This window comes from Phyllobates terribilis, unplaced genomic scaffold (assembly GCF_046119375.1).
Source record: "Phyllobates terribilis strain yellow unplaced genomic scaffold, ASM4611937v1 Scaffold_11__3_contigs__length_659146591, whole genome shotgun sequence".
NCBI lineage: Eukaryota > Metazoa > Chordata > Amphibia > Anura > Dendrobatidae > Phyllobates > Phyllobates terribilis.
The window spans coordinates 104,159,369-104,168,189 of NW_027362771.1; positions in this window are offsets into that span (position 1 = coordinate 104,159,369).

Here is an 8,821-nt window from a genome sequence, read left to right on the forward strand (position 1 = left end):
CCTTAATTGTGATAAGCCTAGGCCAGAGCACATCCAAAACAGCAAGTCTTAGGAGATGTCAGGTATTCAATGGTTCATATCGAGTAGTCCAAGCAACAATTGCTGAATCAGTAACAGGGTCATTCTTGGGAATTCTCTATGACAGTGTTCTCCAACTCCAGTCCTCAAGAGCCATCAACAGGTCATGTTTTCAGGATTTCCTTAGTATTGCCCAGGTGATTATTGCATCCCCTGGACAGGCAAGAGTTCCATCACCTGGGCAATACTAAGGAAATCCTGAAAACATGACCCGTTGATGGCTCTTGAGGACTCGAGTTGGGGAACCCTTCTCTATGAGCACAAATCAAGCCTGGAATCCTTGGGCTGCTCTGGGCAATGTGCTGCTGGCAAATCTTGGTATTCACGTCGATGTTACGTTGACATGTATCACCTACCTATAGTTTGGAGTAGACCAAGTACACTGCTTCATGGCGATAGGTTTTTCCTTATGGAAGTGATCTCTTTCAACAAGATAATACTCCTTAACATATTGAAAAACTTTTTGGGCTTGACAAACTTGATAAACACTTCTAAGTGTTGATTTGGCCTCCAAATTCACCAGGTCTGAATGTGAATGAAAAGAGCGGCCAAACTTCCAAATACCACAAGGCATCTTCAAAGTTCTTAAGCAGTCCATATTAGGGAAGTGGTTCTACAATTATGGCTGATTACTGTTTACATTCAACCTACATCCTTGTTCTCTTATGGTCACAAAACTCTTTAATGACTAGGTGTAACTTATTTCACTAAACTTTGAAGTTTCTAATTAGTGTCCCTTAAAGGGAGTTTGTCATCTAAAAGCTCAACTTAGCTCCTATAAAAATTATACATGCAGTATAGATGTGACTTCTTTAGCCCTTCAGAAAAAAAATCATATGCAAATGAGGGCTCCTTGGTGCAACCATGGCCTGGCCACAAGTGCTCTGGCCACCGGTCATCCCAGCCAATTTCCAGACAGTCACGTACGTCCACTTTGCTTGATTGACAGCTCTCACTTTCCCAGATTGAGTGCTTGCTGAATTGATTACCTGTGCCTACATGTCTGCACTGACACTGCAGGAGCCCAGCGAGTGAGTGCACACGCACACAGCAGCAGGTGGCCACTGGAGAGAGAGATGACAGCACCCACATTGACACCGAGTGCATAGGCTCGCTGGACAACTACAATGTCAGTGTGAGCATGCAGGGTCGGGGATTCAATTCAGGCAGCACTTGCTCTGGGCTGGTGAGCACTGTCAATCAAGCTAAGGGTAGGTGGGGCATGCTGATGGAGGGTGGGGAACAGCCCATCGGGAAACCCTCATTTGCATATAGAACAAAACCTTTTTATTTATCTTTTAAATTAAGGAAGGGAAATTTAAACTAAATGTGTGAGCTTTAGGCCCTTGCAGGCCAGTGTATGAAAATTTGTTCGGACTTCATCCAGAAAACTTGGACAACCTTTTCTATTTCTCAGCCACTTTTTATCTGTGTTCCCATTTTTTATGTCCTTGTGAAATCCGTGTGCGATGGGCTTTCATACATCTACACTAAAACAGTACATGATCAAATAGTTTCCTGCGTTTATAATGGAAATCTACCTGTAAAGATCTGATGCCACTCTGATGGTCCGCGTGGGATCAGATTTTTTTTGTCTCGCACGTATAGACTTGAATGTGTGAGTCTCATCCGAGGCTCGGATGGAAGTTGTGTGCATGCTGTGATTTCCTTCCTCAAGGACAGTCAGGCCAGGAGAGGAATCATTCATCTGAAGTTCTGAACAGCACTATGGAATAACATGGGTCAGTGTGATCAGGGCTGGCTCCAGGTTTTTGTGGGCCCCAGGCGAAAGAGTCTCAGTGGGCCCCTTTAGCACATACCACGATTCATGATGCACAGATACGGCGGAGAAATATAGGTATACAACACAGGTCCCAGGCAGCCCCCTCATCCTTCACATATGCAAACACACACTACACAGACACGCACACACAATACGCAGACACGCACACAATACGCAGACATGCACACACACAGTACGCAGACATGCAGACACGCACACAAACAATACGCAGACACGCGCACACACAATACGCAGACACGCGCACACACAATACGCAGACACACGCACACAATACACAGACACGCACACACACAATACGCAGACATGCACACACACAATACACAGACACGCACAGATACATACACATACATATTTGAACACATTCTTAAAAACCTATAAAACAGACATAAATATATATACACAGTCATACACACTGACATACACAGACATTCACATCATACATGCACATCATACATGCACACACACATAAGAAATATTTTTTAGATGGGGATTGGGGAAGCTCGCTCACCTGCCCCCTGGCCTGTGTCCCGTCTAGCTCCTCAGTCATGTGGCAGTGCAGGGCCTCAGGCGTGTCACATGGCCCTGGACCATCAGGGGGGCCCACTCGCCGTCAGGGCCCGGGCCGCTTCCCCGGCATCTGTGCAGGGCTGCCTGTGCTGTTCAAGCCCTGCTCTGCTACATGCAGCAGCAGTGTGCGGTCAGTGTGCTGCTGCTCCACCAATCAGGCCCAGTGCTGTCACTTTCCAGACATGGCCGCGTGCTGTGCGGCTGTGTCTGGTAGTAATGACGCGGCAGGTGCGACACACAAGCACAATTAAAGGAGCAGTGTCGCCCCTGCGTGTCATTACTACCAGACACAGCCGCACAGCGCGCGACCATGTCTGGAAAGTGACAGCACTGGGCCTGATTGGTGGAGCAGCAGCACACTGACCGCACACTGCTGCTGCATGTAGCAGAGCAGGGCTTGAACAGCACAGGCAGCCCTGCACAGATGCCGGGGAAGCGGCCCGGGCCCCGACAACGAGTGGGCCCCCCTGATGGTCCAGGGCCCGGGTACTGACGCCGGCCCTGAGTGTGATGTCCGATTAAAAATCAGATAGCACATGTCCGATTTATATGCTCGTCTGAATGAGTCCTGAAACTGAATATTGGGGGTGGCAAACTCCCTTTAAAAATTGTATGGAAATCTGAAAAACATTTTGCAAAGAAATCAAGTGAAAAATGTGATTGAAATGCTACATGTGAATGAACCATAAAGTCATGTGCTCATTATATGGCACAAAGACAGAAAGCAATTGTACTGCAAAGAGCATAGCAAATCCTCTAGAATAAAAGGATTCTTTTTATCATGAAGTTAGTAAGACATTTACTAGTTACCTGCTTCTATGGAGAACCATCTTTGTTTTCCACACATTTGCTCTCCTCCCGGTTTAAGTCCATAAACATCTTGACACATAGGGCTGATATTTTCTTGTAAATGCTTTGGATGGCTCCTGCAGGTTACATGAAGGAAGTGTTTTTTTGTGCGCTCCTGGAGTTCTCTACTCAGCCCATAAAGACTGGATCAGAGATGACCTATAACAAGTCTGTGGGGCTGTGAAAATCACTGACGGCTCTCATTGCCATCGCTGCGCAGTCCGTGTGCTGTCTGTCACCGACATTGTCCTGAATAGAAGCTTTGCAATTTATTTCTTTTTATCACTGATGGTGAATACTGTCACACTGACCAAACACTGCTGAAACTCGGATCCAAAACACTGATGAACAGCGGTCTATGTTTTTACATACACGAAAAATTAGTGATGTCTGACTGAGGCTTTTAAGAAGACCTTACACCAGATCAAAAGTGGGCAGTTTTTGCTCTTCATTTATCCCCGCTGCTCCCCTGAATATTATTTTTTTTAAAATCTGCCATGTTGTTCTCGAGACTAGGGCCTTTTGTAACATACCTGGCGGCGTCCTTGCATGGTGGTCCATCTCCCACTGTGCAAGAGCGCGCACTTGATCTCCTGTCCAGAATGTCTCTCTGGCTTCCCTCCTTGCTGTCTGTTTGTCTGTTTTGGCTGCATAGGGCGACGCCCGCTGAACTTCCTGTTTCTTGTACCTGCTGCGGACACGCCCCTGTTGCACCTTCAGCCTATTGCTGTCCATCTTTGGGTATTTATACCACCTTCTTCCTCAAGATGGCGCCTGAGCATTGTGTCCTGTCAGTTGGCTTTTTTTTTTTTTGTCTTGTCTCTGACATGCTAGGTCCTATCCTGTTTTCCAGTTCTGTGTCTGAACTGTGGTCTGTTCTTGTGAACACGCTTCTTGCCTGTTCTTTCGCCTTCTAGGGGCCGTATTCCTAGATCTGCCTGTCTGTGCCTTGCGGTATCTGTTCCCGTCTGAACAGAGTCCTGTTTGTGTCTCTGCCTTGCGGTATCTGTTCCCGTCTGAACAGAGTCCTGTTTGTGTCCCTGCCTTGCGGTATCTGTTCCCGTCTGAACAGAGTCCTGTTTGTGTCCCTGCCTTGCGGTATCTGTTCCCGTCTGAACAGAGTCCTGTTTGTGTCCCTGCCTTGCGGTATCTGTTCCCGTCTGAACAGAGTCCTGTTTGTGTCCCTGCCTTGCGGTATCTGTTCCCGTCTGAACAGAGTCCTGTTTGTGTTCCTGCCTTGCGGTATCTGTTCCCGTCTGAACAGAGTCCTGTTTGTGTCCCTGCCTTGCGGTATCTGTTCCCGTCTGAACAGAGTCCTGTTTGTGTTCCTGCCTTGCGGTATCTGTTCCCGTCTGAACAGAGTTCTGTTTGTGTTCCTGCCTTGCGGTATCTGTTCCCGTCTGAACAGAGTCCTGTTTGTGTTCCTGCCTTGCTGTTTCTGTTCCCGTTCCTCTGTTCCCTGTTGTCTGTGCCTCGTTTCTACTTTAACCTTGTCTCCCTTTTCCCTCTGTCTGTTTTCTGCATCTTTCTGCAGAGTCTGAACTCGCTCCTAGCCTGTTCCTCCCGCCTTCTAGGGGCCGATTACCTAGACCCGCTCCTGTATCTTGTCTGTCCTGTCTGAACACGCTCCTTGCCTGTTCGTCCCGCCTCTCTGGGGGCCGTATTCCCAGACCCGCTCCTGTATCCCGCTGCAGTGTCGGTCTCTTCCGTACACTCAGTTCCAGTCTGAACTCTCTCCTATCCTTTACCTGTTTTGCCTCTATGTCCGTTCCTTTCCTTTTTCTGCAGAGTCTGAACTCGTACCTAACTCCTGCTTGTTGTCTCTGTACTCCCGTTTGTGAGTTTGTGGTCCACTTGCTACTTCACTGCAAATACCCTGTGGGTATCTGGCTCTGCCTTTCCCTTCCTGTCTGTTCCGTGTGAACAGAGCCCTGTCCGTCCTGCTCTGACTCCTTGCTCACTGCTCCGGCAGCCTTGCTCCGCTCTGACCCTTTTGCTCACTGCTCCGGCAGCCTTGCTCCGCTCTGACCCTTTTGCTCACTGCTCCGGCAGTCCTGTCCTGCCCTGCTTCTGCCCGCTGCTCCGGCAGTCCTGTCCTGCCCTGCTTCTGCCCGCTGCTCCGGCAGTCCTGTCCTGTCCTGCCCTGCTTCTGCCTGCTGCTCCGGCAGTCCTGTCCTGCCCTGCTTGTGCTCGCTGCTCCTGCAGCCCCGTCCTGCTCTGTTCTTGCCCACCGCTTCGGGCGTTCCCTCTCTGCTGTGGTTGTCTACCGCATCTGCGGTTCTGTGACCCAGTCTGTACTGGGTCTTAACCTTTCTGTGCTCCAGCCCGTCCTTTCGGCCAGTACCTCCCTGCCTGCATACTCTCCTGTATCCACCCATCTGCATACCTGCCGTGTTTGCTTACATCCACCAGTCTGTGCCAGCCTAACCTGCCTGTTCCAGTAATCCCAGTGTGGGTCAACCCCCGTGTCCGGAGTTTGACCTGGAGTAGCACCTGGTCCCTCTGCCCGGTTTCTCCCTGGTGCACTGGCGTCGTATGCCGTCGTGCCACCTTGGTCGGATCGGCCAGATACTTAGTCACGCCCCTCCAGGCACTCTCCGGTCCATGGTCCAGTGGAACCACAACACCCGCACACGCCAGTCAGTCCGGGCGTGTGCATAACACCTTTTTATTTATTGCTAATTTTTATGGTCTTTTCCAAGGGGGCGTGGCTCTAAGGGCAGCTATGCAGAACGGCTTAATGACACGCCCCTGAGAATCCTGTGAGCCACGCCCCCTTGTAAAGACCATAAACATTAGCACTAAATAAAAAGACCCATATCTCAGGAACTGTATGGCAGATTTAAAAATAGCAAAAACCGGAATACTCAAAGGAACCGAGGGAATAAAACAAAAAGCAAACACTGTCCACTTGTGTCCTTTAAAAAAGTATTTTCAGGCAAAGAGCAGAGACCTTCATTTGCAACATCTACCAATTTCACTATGTTTTCTGTGTGATGATGCTACCATTATGTGTGACACTGGGGTTGTAGTCCTTGATGCCTTTTTTTACTATAAGGGTAGGTTCACACGAGAGTATAATGAGTTGTATCCGGAAAAGTAGCACAATTTTTTTTTTCTCACTTGTCATCCGTATACAATCCGATTTTTACAGCAGCAGCTGTTATTTACAGAATCCTATGTTACAGAACTGAAATGTATCCATAAAAATCACGTTATACTGTGGCTTCTGATTCTTTTATGCATCCATAGACTTGACTGGGTGAGTCTCATCATGAGTACTGCTTGTGTTTTTTTAGGAATTGCGCTCGGACCAAAAATAAGCCCTAATGCTACCCTGCATAAGACATAAAAAGTTTTGTCGGGGATCCTCCCTATGCAAGTGTAAGAAGCTGATAAAGTTGAGGTAGATCTGTACAGTATTAGCCATAAGGATCCAAATGATTCACTAGATCAGTACATGACTATTGTTACGCTCACGCCCGGACTGACTGGCTTGAGCGTGATTGTACCATGAACCGAGGAGTGCCTGGAGGGGCGTAACTGTAGTGCCGGCGTCCCTGCCCTCTGTTAGGCAGGGACGCTGCTCCCCTCACCGCTCTGCCCCGTGCCCGGCGTCCCTCTCCCGCTCTGCTGTCAGCGCGCGCTCCTTCCCGGCGTCCTCCTCCCGCTCTGCTCTCAGCGCGCGCTCCTTCCCGGCCCCGGTGCTTAGGGCACGCGCGCGCGCGCTCCCCTCCTCTTAAAGGGGCCGCGTGCGCCGTCCTAAGGAGTCCCCGGCCAATGGCCGGAGGACTTCATCATATATAAGGCACCTCCTCCAAAATGGAGGTGCCCGAGCAATGTTGTTTGCACCTGTGTCTCACCTGTGCTTCAGCCCTCAGGTCCCGTTGCCAGTTACCTGCCAGTTACCTGTCAGATTCCTGCCTGATTACTTGCTACCTGTCTGCTAGCCTGAGGTCCGACGGTCTGCCTTACTACTCCTGTCAGTCTGTCTAAGGACCAGCCTGCCCGCTCACCTGGGAGCGCACCTCAGCTACCTGCCTGCTTGCCTGAGGTCCGACGGTCTGCCTTACAACTCCGGTCAGTCTGTCTATGGACCAGCTTGCCCGCTCACCTGGGAGCGCTTCTCCGTTACCTGCCTGCTTGCCAGCCCGGAGGCTCCGCTGTCACGTGCTGTGACCACCAGCTACTCCAGACTCTTGCCCGCTCACCTGGGAGCGCTTCTCCGCTACCTGCCTGCTTGCCTGCCCGGAGGCTCCGCTGTCACGTGCTGTGACCACCAGCTACTCCAGACTCTTGCCCGCTCACCTGGGAGCGCTTCTCCGCTACCTGCCTGCTTGCCTGCCCGAAGGCTCCGCTGTCACGTGCTGTGACCACCAGCTATTCCTGAGACTCTTGCCCGCTCACCTGGGAGCGCTTCTCCGTTACCTGCCTGCTTGCCTACCTGGAGGCTCTGCCGTCACGTGCTGTGACCACCTGCTATTCCAGAGACTCTCGCTTGCACACCTGGGAGCACACATTCTTCATCTGCCTTGCTAGCCTACCTGGAGGTTCAGCCATCACAGGTCGTACCTACCCTTTATCCAGAGACTGCCCCGATCACTTGCCGTGTCCTCCAGCCCGTACACCCAGAGACTGTCCTGGTCACCTCCTGTGACTACCTGCCTGGTCGCCACCCGCTCCTTTACAAGGACCGCCCCCTTGTATTGTAGCCCAGAGGTTCCGCCTCCCAGACCCGTTACAGTTTGCTCGGGCCATGGAACCCGGTGGCACCCAAGCTCCCTCGCTCTCGGACCTCTGTCTTGAACTGTCCCGTCAGAGGTCCCAACAGGAGTCCATCCTGGGTCACCTGCGGAATGTCAATACTCGCCTGAACACTCTGTCTGATCCACCAACAACCTCCGCCAGTGCCATATCTTGCAATCCGGCAGCTCCGCTGCCCACTAATACCATGGTATCCTACCCCGGACCCCGGATTTCTGCACCTCCTCGCTTCGGAGGCGACTCCGTCCAGGCTCGGGGCTTCTGAAATCAGTGCACCCTGCACTTTGAACTTTTGTCCCACCAGTTTAACTCCGACCGGGCCAAAATTGCCTTCATCATGTCCCATCTCACCGGGGAGGCCCTGGCCTGGCTAAATCCTCTATGGGAGAGAGGAGACCCCCTGGTGTTCAACTTGCCTGCTTTTCTCACGGCTTTCCGGAAAGTCTTCGACGAACCCGGACGGAAGACCTCATCTGCATCATCGTTGCTACGCCTCCGTCAGGAGAGTCTCACCGTGGGCCAATATGCCATACGGTTCCGTACCCTTGCCTCGGAGCTGGCCTGGGATAACGACGCTCTGGTTTCCGTCTTCTGGGAGGGTCTGTCCGGCCGTATTAAAGATGAACTTGCCGGTCGGGACATTCCTACCACTCTCGATGACTTAATAACTCTTGCCACCCGGATTGACCTACGGTTCCAGGAGCGTGCCAGAGAGGTCACCCGTGAGAGGAGGTTACCACGTCTAGCTCCTACTTTTCA